Raw genomic sequence first — 17,080 nt, forward strand, 5'->3', positions numbered from 1 at the left:
ACAGAGACACAGCGTCACATGTAAGACGTCTTACAGGAGAGACACAGCGTCACATGTAAGACGTCTCACAGGAGAGAGACACAGTGTCACATGTAAGACGTCGTACAGGACAGAGACACAGTGTCACATGTAAGACGTCTTACAGGAGAGACACAGCGTCACATGTAAGACGCCTATCAGGACAGAGACACAGCGTCACATGTAAGACGCGTATCAGGACAGAGACACAGCGTCACATGTAAGACGCCTATCAGGACAGACACAGCGTCACATGTAAGACGTCTTACAGGACAGAGACACAGCGTCACATGTAAGACGCCTATCAGGACAGAGACACAGCGTCACATGTAAGACGTCTTACAGGACAGACACAGCGTCACATGTAAGACGTCTGTCAGGACAGAGACACAGCGTCACATGTAAGACGTCTTACAAGAGAGAGACACAGTGTCACATGTAAGACGTCTCACAGGACAGAGACAGCGTCACATGTAAGACGTCTTACAGGACAGAGACACAGCGTCACATGTAAGACGTCTTACAGGACAGACACAGCGTCACATGTAAGACATCTTACAGGACAGAGACACAGCGTCACATATAAGACGTCTTACAGGAGAGACAGCGTCACATGTAAGACGTCTTACAGGACAGAGACACAGCGTCACATGTAAGACGTCTTACAGGACAGAGACACAGTGTCACATGTAAGACGTCTTACAGGACAGAGACACAGCGTCACATGTAAGACGTCTCACAGGACAGAGACAGCGTCACATGTAAGACGTCTGTCAGGACAGAGACACAGCGTCACATGTAAGACGTCTTACAAGAGAGAGACACAGTGTCACATGTAAGACATCTTACAGGACAGAGACACAGCGTCACATGTAAGACGCCTATCAGGACAGACACAGCGTCACATGTAAGACGTCTTACAGGACAGAGACACAGCGTCACATGTAAGACGCCTATCAGGACAGACACAGCGTCACATGTAAGACGTCTTACAGGACAGAGACACAGCGTCACATGTAAGACGTCTTACAGGACAGACACAGCGTCACATGTAAGACATCTTACAGGACAGAGACACAGCGTCACATGTAAGACGTCTTACAGGACAGAGACACAGCGTCACATGTAAGACGTCTTACAGGACAGACACAGCGTCACATGTAAGACGTCTTACAGGACAGAGACACAGCGTCACATGTAAGACGTCTTACAGGACAGAGACACAGTGTCACATGTAAGACGTCTTACAGGACAGAGACACAGCGTCACATGTAAGACGTCTTACAGGACAGAGACACAGCGTCACATGTAAGACGTCTTACAAGAGAGAGACACAGCGTCACATGTAAGACGTCTCACAGGACAGAGACAGCGTCACATGTAAGACGTCTTACAGGACAGAGACACAGCGTCACATGTAAGACGTCTTACAGGAGAGACACAGCGTCACATGTAAGACGTCTCACAGGAGAGAGACACAGTGTCACATGTAAGACGTCGTACAGGACAGAGACACAGTGTCACATGTAAGACGTCTTACAGGAGAGACACAGCGTCACATGTAAGACGCCTATCAGGACAGAGACACAGCGTCACATGTAAGACGCGTATCAGGACAGAGACACAGCGTCACATGTAAGACGCCTATCAGGACAGACACAGCGTCACATGTAAGACGTCTTACAGGACAGAGACACAGCGTCACATGTAAGACGCCTATCAGGACAGAGACACAGTGTCACATGTAAGACGTCTTACAGGAGACACAGCGTCACATGTAAGACGTCTTACAGGACAGACACAGCGTCACATGTAAGACGTCTGTCAGGACAGAGACACAGCGTCACATGTAAGACGTCTTACAAGAGAGAGACACAGTGTCACATGTAAGACGTCTCACAGGACAGAGACAGCGTCACATGTAAGACGTCTTACAGGACAGACACAGCGTCACATGTAAGACATCTTACAGGACAGAGACACAGCGTCACATGTAAGACGCCTATCAGGACAGAGACACAGCGTCACATGTAAGACGTCTTACAGGACAGAGACACAGCGTCACATGTAAGACGCCTATCAGGACAGAGACACAGCGTCACATGTAAGACGTCTTACAGGACAGAGACACAGCGTCACATGTAAGACGCCTATCAGGACAGAGACACAGCGTCACATGTAAGACGTCTTACAGGACAGACACAGCGTCACATGTAAGACGTCTTACAGGACAGAGACACAGCGTCACATGTAAGACGCCTATCAGGACAGAGACACAGCGTCACATGTAAGACGTCTTACAGGACAGACACAGCGTCACATGTAAGACGTCTGTCAGGACAGAGACACAGCGTCACATGTAAGACGTCTTACAAGAGAGAGACACAGTGTCACATGTAAGACGTCTCACAGGACAGAGACAGCGTCACATGTAAGACGTCTTACAGGACAGAGACACAGCGTCACATGTAAGACGTCTTACAGGACAGACACAGCGTCACATGTAAGACATCTTACAGGACAGAGACACAGCGTCACATGTAAGACGTCTTACAGGAGAGACAGCGTCACATGTAAGACGTCTTACAGGACAGAGACACAGCGTCACATGTAAGACGTCTTACAGGACAGAGACACAGTGTCACATGTAAGACATCTTACAGGACAGAGACACAGCGTCACATGTAAGACGTCTCACAGGACAGAGACAGCGTCACATGTAAGACGTCTTACAGGACAGAGACACAGCGTCACATGTAAGACGTCTTACAGGACAGACACAGCGTTACGTGTAAGACGCCTTACAGGACAGAGACACAGCGTCACATGTAAGACGTCTTACAGGACAGAGACACAGCGTCACATGTAAGACGTCTTACAGGACAGAGACACAGTGTCACATGTAAGACGTCTTACAGGACAGAGACACAGCGTCACATGTAAGACGTCTTACAGGACAGAGACACAGCGTCACATGTAAGACGTCTTACAGGACAGAGACACAGCGTCACATGTAAGACGTCTTACAGGACAGAGACACAGCGTCACATGTAAGACGTCTGTCAGGACAGAGACACAGCGTCACATGTAAGACGTCTTACAAGAGAGAGACACAGTGTCACATGTAAGACATCTTACAGGACAGAGACACAGCGTCACATGTAAGACGCCTATCAGGACAGACACAGCGTCACATGTAAGACGTCTTACAGGACAGAGACACAGCGTCACATGTAAGACGCCTATCAGGACAGACACAGCGTCACATGTAAGACGTCTTACAGGACAGAGACACAGCGTCACATGTAAGACGTCTTACAGGACAGAGACACAGCGTCACATGTAAGACGCCTATCAGGACAGACACAGCGTCACATGTAAGACGTCTTACAGGACAGAGACACAGCGTCACATGTAAGACGTCTTACAGGACAGACACAGCGTCACATGTAAGACATCTTACAGGACAGACACAGCGTCACATATAAGACGTCTTACAGGACAGAGACACAGTGTCACATGTAAGACGTCTTACAGGACAGAGACACAGCGTCACATGTAAGACGTCTTATAGGACAGAGACAGCGCTCCAATGAACACCGCTAAGCTTGGCAGCGTGTTTTTAAGCTGGGTGTGAGGAGGAGAGAGCCTTGACAAAGGAGTTTACACATCAACAGAGGAATTTCGCTTTTAGATTTAAAACTTTCGTGCCTGCAAGGATTCATCTTCTTTGGTTCTTTCGGTAAAGTCACCACGTAGAATGAGAATAAAATAATAAAATAATAGAAAATAAAATAAAATAATTAATACATGACTATTATTTCATTATGTTATTATTTTATGATTTTATCATTTTATTCTCATTCCACGTGGTGACTTTACCGAAAGAACCAAAGAAGATGAATTCAGCATGTTGATGACAAATGTAGCTTTTGGGGCGTCGCCGCGTCGTCACAACAACTGCATTGTGACGTCACCGTAACGATGGCGTCGCCGCGTCGTCACAACGACTGCATTGTGACGTCACCGTGACGACGGCATCACCGCGTCGTCGTCACGACGACGGCGTCGCCGCGTCGTCACAACGACTGCACTGCGACGTCACTGACGAAGTCACCGCCGCGTCGTCGTCACGGCGACGTCACAATAACTGCACTGCGACGTCACTGACGAAGTCGCCGCCGCGTCTTCGTCGTCACGGCGACAGCGTCACCGTGACGACGCCGCCGCCGCCGTCGTCACGGCGACGCCGGCGGCGGCATGACCCTGCCGCACACAGCCCGGAGCTTTGTGCACGTCCCCTTCACCCGCTGGGAGTTGAGGATCTCCCAGAATTCCCGGCTCGCTGAGTCCTCCTTGCCCATGATGAGGTCACACAGGTGACCCATCGCCTGGTGGGAGCCTCCACGACGCAGGGTGGCGCTCACCGCCTGGTGGGTGGGTGGGTGGTGGGTGGGTGGTGGGGGGAGGGTGGGGGGAGGGTGGGGGGAGGGTGGGGGGAGGGGTGACTCGTTACGATGACGTCATCGCAGCGGCCACAGCCCCAGGCCTCCAAAGCTGTGACCGTCGCCCCGAAGCCTTCACGTCAAAAAACCCTTAAACCTCGTAACGTAGTGTATAGTGTAGTTTACAGTATACAATGTAGTGTAAAGTGTAGTGTATAGTGTAGTGTATAGTATACAATGTAGTGTATAGTGTAGTGTATAGTGTAGTTTATAGTATACAATATAGTGTAGTGTATAGTGTAGTGTATAGTGTAGTTTATAGTATACAATGTAGTGCATAGTGTAGTGTATAGTGTAGTTTATAGTATACAATGTAGTGTATAGTGTAGTGTATAGTGTAGTTTACAGTATACAATGTAGTGTATAGTGTAGTGTATAGTGTAGTTTATAGTATACAATGTAGTGTATAGTGTATAGTGTAGTTTATAGTATACAATGTAGTGTAGAGTGTAGTGCATAGTGTAGTTTATAGTATACAATGTAGTGTATAGTGTAGTGTATAGTGTAGTTTATAGTATACAATGTAGTGTATAGTGTAGTGTAGTGTATAGTGTAGTTTATAGTATACAATGTAGTGTATAGTGTAGTGTATAGTGTAGTTTATAGTATACAATGTAGTGTATAGTGTAGTGTATAGTGTAGTTTATAGTATACAATGTAGTGTATAGTGTAGTGTATAGTGTAGTGTATAGTGTAGTTTATAGTATACAATGTAGTGTATAGTGCAGTGTATAGTGTAGTGTATAGTGTAGTTTATAGTGTAGTTTATAGTGTAGTGTATAGTGTAGTGTATAGTGTAGTTTATAGTGTAGTTTACAGTATACAATGTAGTGTATAGTGTAGTGTATAGTGTAGTTTATAGTGTAGTGTATAGTGTAGTGTATAGTGTAGTTTACAGTATACAATGTAGTGTATAGTGTAGTTTATAGTGTAGTTTATAGTATACAATGTAGTGTATAGTGTAGTGTATAGTGTAGTTTATAGTGTAGTTTATAGTATACAATGTAGTGTATAGTGTAGTGTATAGTGTAGTTTATAGTATAATTTATAGTGTAGTTTACAGTATACAATATAGTGTATAGTGTAGTGTATAGTGTAGTGTATAGTGTAGTTTATAGTATACAATGTAGTGTATAGTGTAGTGTATAGTGTAGTTTATAGTATACAATGTAGTGTATAGTGTAGTGTATAGTGTAGTTTATAGTATACAATGTGTGTATAGTGTAGTGTATAGTGTAGTTTATAATATACAATGTAGTGTATAGTGTAGTGTATAGTGTAGTGTATAGTATACAATGTAGTGTATAGTGTAGTGTATAGTGTAGTTTATAGTATACAATGTAGTGTATAGTGTAGTGTATAGTGTAGTTTATAGTATACAATGTAGTGTATAGTGTAGTGTATAGTGTAGTGTATAGTGTAGTTTATAGTATACAATGTAGTGCATAGTGTAGTGTATAGTGTAGTTTATAGTATACAATGTAGTGTATAGTGTAGTGTATAGTGTAGTTTACAGTATACAATGTAGTGTATAGTGTAGTGTATAGTGTAGTTTATAGTATACAATGTAGTGTATAGTGTATAGTGTAGTTTATAGTATACAATGTAGTGTAGAGTGTAGTGCATAGTGTAGTTTATAGTATACAATGTAGTGTATAGTGTAGTGTATAGTGTAGTTTATAGTATACAATGTAGTGTATAGTGTAGTGTAGTGTATAGTGTAGTTTATAGTATACAATGTAGTGTATAGTGTAGTGTATAGTGTAGTTTATAGTATACAATGTAGTGTATAGTGTAGTGTATAGTGTAGTTTATAGTATACAATGTAGTGTATAGTGTAGTGTATAGTGTAGTGTATAGTGTAGTTTATAGTATACAATGTAGTGTATAGTGCAGTGTATAGTGTAGTGTATAGTGTAGTTTATAGTGTAGTTTATAGTGTAGTGTATAGTGTAGTGTATAGTGTAGTTTATAGTGTAGTTTACAGTATACAATGTAGTGTATAGTGTAGTGTATAGTGTAGTTTATAGTGTAGTGTATAGTGTAGTGTATAGTGTAGTTTACAGTATACAATGTAGTGTATAGTGTAGTTTATAGTGTAGTTTATAGTATACAATGTAGTGTATAGTGTAGTGTATAGTGTAGTTTATAGTGTAGTTTATAGTATACAATGTAGTGTATAGTGTAGTGTATAGTGTAGTTTATAGTATAATTTATAGTGTAGTTTACAGTATACAATATAGTGTATAGTGTAGTGTATAGTGTAGTGTATAGTGTAGTTTATAGTATACAATGTAGTGTATAGTGTAGTGTATAGTGTAGTTTATAGTATACAATGTAGTGTATAGTGTAGTGTATAGTGTAGTTTATAGTATACAATGTGTGTATAGTGTAGTGTATAGTGTAGTTTATAATATACAATGTAGTGTATAGTGTAGTGTATAGTGTAGTGTATAGTATACAATGTAGTGTATAGTGTAGTGTATAGTGTAGTTTATAGTATACAATGTAGTGTATAGTGTAGTGTATAGTGTAGTTTATAGTATACAATGTAGTGTATAGTGTAGTGTATAGTGTAGTGTATAGTGTAGTTTATAGTATACAATGTAGTGCATAGTGTAGTGTATAGTGTAGTTTATAGTATACAATGTAGTGTATAGTGTAGTGTATAGTGTAGTTTACAGTATACAATGTAGTGTATAGTGTAGTGTATAGTGTAGTTTATAGTATACAATGTAGTGTATAGTGTATAGTGTAGTTTATAGTATACAATGTAGTGTAGAGTGTAGTGCATAGTGTAGTTTATAGTATACAATGTAGTGTATAGTGTAGTGTATAGTGTAGTTTATAGTATACAATGTAGTGTATAGTGTAGTGTAGTGTATAGTGTAGTTTATAGTATACAATGTAGTGTATAGTGTAGTGTATAGTGTAGTTTATAGTATACAATGTAGTGTATAGTGTAGTGTATAGTGTAGTTTATAGTATACAATGTAGTGTATAGTGTAGTGTATAGTGTAGTGTATAGTGTAGTTTATAGTATACAATGTAGTGTATAGTGCAGTGTATAGTGTAGTGTATAGTGTAGTTTATAGTGTAGTTTATAGTGTAGTGTATAGTGTAGTGTATAGTGTAGTTTATAGTGTAGTTTACAGTATACAATGTAGTGTATAGTGTAGTGTATAGTGTAGTTTATAGTGTAGTGTATAGTGTAGTGTATAGTGTAGTTTACAGTATACAATGTAGTGTATAGTGTAGTTTATAGTGTAGTTTATAGTATACAATGTAGTGTATAGTGTAGTGTATAGTGTAGTTTATAGTGTAGTTTATAGTATACAATGTAGTGTATAGTGTAGTGTATAGTGTAGTTTATAGTATAATTTATAGTGTAGTTTACAGTATACAATATAGTGTATAGTGTAGTGTATAGTGTAGTGTATAGTGTAGTTTATAGTATACAATGTAGTGTATAGTGTAGTGTATAGTGTAGTTTATAGTATACAATGTAGTGTATAGTGTAGTGTATAGTGTAGTTTATAGTGTAGTTTATAGTATACAATGTAGTGTATAGTGTAGTGTATAGTGTAGTTTATAGTATAATTTATAGTGTAGTTTACAGTATACAATATAGTGTATAGTGTAGTGTATAGTGTAGTGTATAGTGTAGTTTATAGTATACAATGTAGTGTATAGTGTAGTGTATAGTGTAGTTTATAGTATACAATGTGTGTATAGTGTAGTGTATAGTGTAGTTTATAATATACAATGTAGTGTATAGTGTAGTGTATAGTGTAGTGTATAGTATACAATGTAGTGTATAGTGTAGTGTATAGTGTAGTTTATAGTATACAATGTAGTGTATAGTGTAGTGTATAGTGTAGTTTACAGTATACAATGTAGTGTATAGTGTAGTATATAGTGTAGTTTATAATATACAATGTAGTGTATAGTGTAGTTTATAGTATACAATGTAGTGTATAGTGTAGTGTATAGTGTAGTTTATAGTATACAATGTAGTGTATAGTGTAGTGTATAGTGTAGTTTATAGTATACAATGTAGTGTATAGTGTAGTTTATAGTATACAATGTAGTGTATAGTGTAGTGTATAGTGTAGTTTATAGTATACAATGTAGTGTATAGTGTAGTGTATAGTGTAGTTTATAGTATACAATGTAGTGTATAGTGTAGTGTATAGTGTAGTTTATAGTATACAATGTAGTGTATAGTGTAGTGTATAGTGTAGTTTATAGTATACAATGTAGTGTATAGTGTAGTGTATAGTGTAGTTTATAGTATACAATGTAGTGTATAGTGTAGTGTATAGTGTAGTTTATAGTGTAGTTTATAGTATACAATGTAGTGTATAGTGTAGTGTATAGTGTAGTTTATAGTATAATTTATAGTGTAGTTTACAGTATACAATATAGTGTATAGTGTAGTGTATAGTGTAGTTTATAGTATACAATGTAGTGTATAGTGTAGTGTATAGTGTAGTTTATAGTATACAATGTAGTGTATAGTGTAGTGTATAGTGTAGTTTATAGTATACAATGTGTGTATAGTGTAGTGTATAGTGTAGTTTATAATATACAATGTAGTGTATAGTGTAGTGTATAGTGTAGTGTATAGTATACAATGTAGTGTATAGTGTAGTGTATAGTGTAGTTTATAGTATACAATGTAGTGTATAGTGTAGTGTATAGTGTAGTTTACAGTATACAATGTAGTGTATAGTGTAGTATATAGTGTAGTTTATAATATACAATGTAGTGTATAGTGTAGTTTATAGTATACAATGTAGTGTATAGTGTAGTGTATAGTGTAGTTTATAGTATACAATGTAGTGTATAGTGTAGTGTATAGTGTAGTTTATAGTATACAATGTAGTGTATAGTGTAGTGTATAGTGTAGTTTATAGTATACAATGTAGTGTATAGTGTAGTGTATAGTGTAGTGTATAGTATACAATGTAGTGTATAGTGTAGTGTATAGTGTAGTTTATAGTATACAATGTAGTGTATAGTGTATTGTATAGTGTAGTGTATAGTGTAGTTTATAATATACAATGTAGTGTATAGTGTAGTATATAGTGTAGTTTATAATATACAATGTAGTGTATAGTGTAGTTTATAGTATACAATGTAGTGTATAGTGTAGTGTATAGTGTAGTTTACAGTATACAATGTAGTGTATAGTGTAGTGTATAGTGTAGTTTATAGTATACAATGTAGTGTATAGTGTAGTTTATAGTATACAATGTAGTGTATAGTGTAGTGTATAGTGTAGTTTATAGTATACAATGTAGTGTATAGTGTAGTGTATAGTGTAGTTTATAGTATACAATGTAGTGTATAGTGTAGTGTATAGTGTAGTTTATAGTATACAATGTAGTGTATAGTGTAGTGTATAGTGCAGTTTATAGTATACAATGTAGTGTATAGTGTAGTGTATAGTGTAGTGTATAGTGTAGTTTATAGTATACAATGTAGTGTATAGTGTAGTGTATAGTGTAGTGTATAGTGTAGTTTATAATATACAATGTAGTGTATAGTGTAGTGTATAGTGTAGTTTATAGTATACAATGTAGTGTATAGTGTAGTGTATAGTGTAGTTTATAGTATACAATGTAGTGTATAGTGTAGTTTATAGTATACAATGTAGTGTATAGTGTAGTGTATAGTGTAGTTTATAGTATACAATGTAGTGTATAGTGTAGTGTATAGTGTAGTTTATAGTATACAATGTAGTGTATAGTGTAGTGTATAGTGTAGTTTATAGTATACAATGTAGTGTATAGTGTAGTGTATAGTGTAGTGTATAGTATACAATGTAGTGTATAGTGTAGTGTATAGTGTAGTTTATAGTATACAATGTAGTGTATAGTGTATTGTATAGTGTAGTGTATAGTGTAGTTTATAATATACAATGTAGTGTATAGTGTAGTATATAGTGTAGTTTATAATATACAATGTAGTGTATAGTGTAGTTTATAGTATACAATGTAGTGTATAGTGTAGTGTATAGTGTAGTTTACAGTATACAATGTAGTGTATAGTGTAGTGTATAGTGTAGTTTATAGTATACAATGTAGTGTATAGTGTAGTTTATAGTATACAATGTAGTGTATAGTGTAGTGTATAGTGTAGTTTATAGTATACAATGTAGTGTATAGTGTAGTGTATAGTGTAGTTTATAGTATACAATGTAGTGTATAGTGTAGTGTATAGTGTAGTTTATAGTATACAATGTAGTGTATAGTGTAGTGTATAGTGTAGTTTATAGTATACAATGTAGTGTATAGTGTAGTGTATAGTGTAGTGTATAGTGTAGTTTATAGTATACAATGTAGTGTATAGTGTAGTGTATAGTGTAGTGTATAGTGTAGTTTATAATATACAATGTAGTGTATAGTGTAGTATATAGTGTAGTTTATAATATACAATGTAGTGTATAGTGTAGTATATAGTGTAGTTTATAGCGTAGTTTATAGTATACAATGTAGTGTATAGTGTAGTGTATAGCGTAGTGTATAGTATACAATGTAGTGTATAGTGTAGTGTATAGTGTAGTGTATAGCGTAGTTTATAGTATACAATGTAGTGTATAGTGTAGTGTATAGTGTAGTTTATAGCGTAGTTTATAGTATACAATGTAGTGTATAGTGTAGTGTATAGCGTAGTTTATAGCGTAGTGTATAGCGTAGTTTACAGTATACAATGTAGTGTATAGTGTAGTGTATAGCGTAGTTTATAGCGTAGTTTACAGTATACAATGTAGTGTATAGTGTAGTGTATAGTGTAGTGTATAGCGTAGTTTATAGCGTAGTTTATAGTGTAGTTCATAGTATACAATGTAGTGTATAGTGTAGTTTATAGTGTAGTGTATAGTATAGTTTATAGTATACAATGTAGTGTATAGTGTAGTGTATAGTGTAGTATATAGTGTAGTGTATAATGTAGTGTATAGTGTAGTGTATAATGTGTGTATAGCGTAGTGTATAGTATACAATGTAGTGTATAGTGTAGTGTATAGTGTAGTTTATAGTGTAGTGTATAGCGTAGTTTATAGTATACAATGTAGTGTATAGTGTAGTGTATAGTGTAGTTTATAGTGTAGTGTATAGCGTAGTTTATAGTGTATAGTATAGTTTATAGTATACAATGTAGTGTGTAGTGTAGTATATAGTGTGTAGTGTATAGTGGAGTGTACGATGTAGTGTATAATGTAGTGTATAATGTAGTGTATAATGTATAGTGTAGTGTACGATGTAGTGTATAATGTAGTGTATAATATATAGTGTAGTGTACGATGTAGGGTATAATGTAGTGTGTAGTGTATAATGTAGTGTATAATGTAGTGTATAATGTATAGTGTAGTGTACGATGTAGTGTATAATGTAGTGTATAATGTAGTGTATAATGTATAGTGTAGTGTACGATGTAGTGTATAATGTAGTGTATAATGTATAGTGTAGTGTACGATGTAGTGTATAATGTAGTGTGTAGTGTATAATGTAGTGTATAATGTAGTGTATAATGTATAGTGTAGTGTAAACCGTACGAGTCAACAGCTACGCGATTTGGACTTGCCGATGACCGGTAGCAGCTTTGTGTCAAGATCGGCCTCTGTGGAGGAGGAGGCTCGCGAAGGACGCCGCTGCTGGCCTGGTGCCAGGCTAGGTGCACCAGGAGGTCACGGGGCAGACCCAGCAGGTGCCACGGGTCGACTGACCGAGATGAGTGGCCGATGCACCACTTGTGCCCCGTGCTGTGCCAGGCTAGGTGCACCTGGAGGTCACGGGGCAGACCCAGCAGGTGCCACTGGTCGACTGAGATGAGTGGCCGATGCACCACCTGTGCCCCCTGCTGTGCCAGGCTAGGTCCACCTGGAGGTCACGGGGCAGACCCAGCAGGTGCCACGTGTCGACTGACCGAGATGAGTGGCCGATGCACCACCTGTGCCCCCTGCTGTGCCAGGCTAGGTGCCTCCTCCTCCACAGCCCCCCCCCCCCACAGCCCCCCACCACAGCCCCCCCCCACCACAGCCCCCCACCACAGCCCCCCACCCCCACAGCCCCCCACCTCGTACTCCCTGCGTGTGATGACCCCGCGTGCGTCCACCTCGCACAGCAGCATGGCGACATCGTAGACGGCGTCCTTCACATCCTCCAGGTTCACCTGCAGCAGGCGACGCCACGTGGACACAGGGGCACGGGGCTCCTCCATCCTAGTGGGGGGGTGGTGGGGGGGTGGTGGGGGGGTGGTGGGGGGAGTGGGGGGGGGAGAGGGGGTGGTTGGTGGCCGATCACGGAAATGTTGGTGATGGAAATTCCATATTTCCATCTCCAACGTCGTCATTATAGTCATCATAGTCGTCATCATCGTCATCATAGTCATCATAGTCATCATCATCATAGTTATCATTATCATAGTCGTCATCATAATCATCATCATAGTCATCATCGTCATCTTCGTCATCATCATAGTCATCATCGTCATCATCATAGTCATCATCATCATAGTCGTCATCATAATCATCATCATAGTCATCATCGTCATCATCATAGTCATCATCATAGTCATCATCATCGTCATCGACGTCATCATCATCATCATAGTCATCATCGTCATCATCATAGTCATCATCATCATAGTCGTCATCATAATCATCATCATAGTCATCATCGTCATCATCATAGTCATCATCATAGTCATCATCATCGTTATCGACGTCATCATCATCATAGTCATCATCGTCATCATCATAGTCATCATCATCATAGTCGTCATCATAATCATCATCATAGTCATCATCGTCATCATCATAGTCATCATCATAGTCATCATCATCGTCATCGACGTCATCATCATCATAGTCATCATCGTCATCATCATAGTCATCATCATCATAGTCGTCATCATAATCATCATCATAGTCATTATCGTCATCATCATAGTCATCATCATAGTCATCATCATCGCCATCGACGTCATCATCATAGTCGTCATCATAATCATCATCGTCATCATCAAAGTCATCATCATCATAGTCGTCATCATCGTCATCATCATCATCATAGTCATCATCGTCATCATCACAGTCATTATCGTCATCATCATCGTCATCGACGTCATCATCATAGTCATCATCATCATAGTCATCATCGTCATCATCATAGTCGTCATCATAGTCATCATAATCATCATAGTCATCATCATAGTCATCGTCATCATCATAGTCATCATCGTCATCATCATAGTCATCATCATCATCGACGTGATCATCATAGTCGTCATCATCGTCATCATAATCATCATCAGTCATCATCATCATCATCATAGTCATCATCATAGTCGTCATCATAATCATCATCATCATAGTCATCATCACCGTCATCGACGTCATCATCATCGTCATCATCATAGTCATCATCATAGTCATCATCATCATCGTCATCATCATAGTTATCATCATCATCATCGACGTGATCACCATAGTCGTCATCATCGTCATCATAATCATCATCAGTCATCATCGTCATCATCATAGTCATCATCATAGTCGTCATCATAATCATCATCATAGTCATCATAGTCATCATCATCGTCATCATCGTCATCATCATAGTCATCATCGTCATCACCATAGTCATCATCATCATCGACGTCATCATCATCGTCATCATTATCGTCATCATCATCATCATAGTCATCATTATCGTCATCATCATCATCATAGTCATCATCGTCATCGTCATCATCATCTTCATCGAGCTGCTATAGATGTACCGAGAGGATATTGGCGGTGGTCCAACGTCGGGCCAACGTTGGTTTAACGTTGCTCCAACTTTGGCCCAACGTTAGTCCGAAGTTGGTACAACGTCGGACCAACGTTGAGTCAACGATGGACCAACGTCGCACCAACGTCGGACCCAACCTAGAGGCAACGTTGGGCATTCGGACCAACGTCGAGCTAACGTTGGCCCAACGTCGGGCCAACGTCGAGGCCAACGTCGGGGGGCCCACGTTGGCCGGACGTCGCCCCGACCTCGGACCAACATCGAGGCCAACGTTGGCCCGACGTTGCCACGACGTCCAGGCCAACGTTGGCTCAACTTTGTTGCGTGTTTATTTTAACTTGCCGCTTGTTTTTACCGGGGGTCATCATTCAACTTCGTGTTTTGGTTTCCCCCCCCACCCACCCCGCCCCCCCACTCCCCCCACCCCGCCCCCACCCCGCCCCCCCCCACTCCCCCCCCACTCCCCCCCACCAACTGTGGACCCTCCGAATCTCCGTGGCGGTGCACGTGGACCGAGAGAATGTTTTTGTGTTCATTCCGACGTCGAGACCACGTCGAGACCAACGTTGGGCCAACGTCGGACCAATGTCGAGACCAACGTCAGGCCAACGTCGAGACCAACGTCGAGACCAACGTCAGGCCAACGTCAGGCCAACGTCGAGACCAATGTCGAGACCAACGTCGAGACCAACGTCAGGCCAACGTCAGGCCAACGTCAGGCCAACGTTCGGCCAACGTCGGCCCAACGTGTTTATTTTGTTTTTTGTTTTAACGGGCGATTTTTTTCTACGTCGTCATTCAGCTTCGTGTTTTGGTTTCTCTCCCCACCCACTCGCCCCATCACCCCCCCCCCCACACTACAACCCCCCACACACTACTCCCCCCCCCCACTACTCCCCCCCCCCACTACTCCCCCCCCCCCCACCACCACCACCTCCGGAACCTCCGAATCTCCGAGGGCCCTAACAAGCGTGGCCTCGTTCCTCGCTGGCACCGATCTCACGATCAGTCCACAGACCTCGCCAATTGCTCCCTCACCTCCCCCCACCACCCACCACCCACCCACCCACCACCCCCCCACCACCATCACCACCCACCACCCCCTCACACACCACCCCACCTCTGCCTAACAACCAATACCACCACCACAACCCCAACCAACATCACCAGCCACCCACCACGATCACCACCCACCACCACTCCACCACCCCACCACCATCACCACCCACCACCACCCCCCCAGCCACCACCATCACCACCCACCCACCACGATCACCACCTACCACCACCCATCACCTCCTCACCCACCTACCACCCCACCATCAGCCCCCCAGCCACCACTATCACCACCCACCCACCACGATCACCACCCCCTCACCCACCCACCACCCCACCAGCCACGACCATCACCATCCACCCCACCACGATCACCACCCCCTCACCCACCCACCACCCCCACCACCGGGGCAGGCTGCCCTCTTGTTATTGTTGTCGTAGCGAGCGCAGCGTGGAAAATTCCATTAACACTCGCAACCACCTCGCCTCCCACCTTCCCCCCACCCACTCTCACCCCTCCCCACCCACTCTCACCCCCCACCATCCCCCCACCTTCCCCCCACCCACTCTCACCCCCCCACCATCCCCCCCACCCATTCTCACCCCCCCACCATCCCCCCACCCACTCTCACCCCTCCCACCATCCCCCCACCCACTCTCACCCCCACCATCCCCCCACCCACTCTCACCCCCCCACCATCCCCCACCCACTCTCCCCCCAACCACCATCCCCCCACTCACTCTCCGCCCCCCACCATCCCCCCACCCACTCTCACCCCCCCACCATCCCCCACCCACTCTCACCCCCCCACCATCCCCCCACCCACTCTCCCCCCCCCCCCCCCACCCCCCCCCACCCACTCTCACCACCCCCCCCACCATCCCCCCACCCACTCTCACCCCCCCACCATCCCCCCACCCACTCTCACCCCCCCACCATCCCCCCACCCACTCTCACCCCCCCACCATCCCCCCACCCACTCTCACCCCCCCCACCATCCCCCCAACCCACTCTCACCCCCCCACCATCCCCCCACCCACTCTCACCCCCCACCATCCCCCCACCCACTCTCACCCCCCACCATCCCCCCACCCACTCTCACCCCCCCCACCATCCCCCCACCCACTCTCACCCCCCCACCTTCCCCCCACCCACTCTCACCCCCCCCACCATCCCCCCACCCACTCTCACCCCCCCCACCCACTCTCACCCCCCACCATCCCCCCACCTTCCCCCCACCCACTCTCACCCCCCCACCATCCCCCCACCCATTCTCACCCCCCCACCATCCCCCCACCCACTCTCACCCCTCCACCATCCCCCCACCCACTCTCACCCCCCCACCATCCCCCCACCCACTCTCACCCCCCACCATCCCCCCACCCACTCTCCCCCCAACCACCATCCCCCCACTCACTCTCCCGCCCCCCACCATCCCCCCACCCACTCTCACCCCCCCACCATCCCCCACCCACTCTCACCCCCCCCCCACCATCCCCCACCCACTCTCACCCCCCCCCACCATCCCCCCCACCCACTCTCACCCCCCCCACCATCCCCCCACCCACTCTCACCCCCCCACCATCCCCCCACCCACTCTCACCCCCCCCCCACCATCCCCCCCACCCACTCTCACCCCCCCCACCATCCCCCCACCCACTCTCACCCCCCCCACCATCCCCCCACCCACTCTCACCCCC

The sequence above is a fragment of the Petromyzon marinus genome (assembly GCF_048934315.1).
Source record: "Petromyzon marinus isolate PM22_M1 ecotype Great Lakes invasive population chromosome 70 unlocalized genomic scaffold, UKy_Petmar_22M1.pri1.0 chr70_unloc.2, whole genome shotgun sequence".
NCBI classification, from domain to species: Eukaryota; Metazoa; Chordata; class Hyperoartia; order Petromyzontiformes; family Petromyzontidae; genus Petromyzon; species Petromyzon marinus.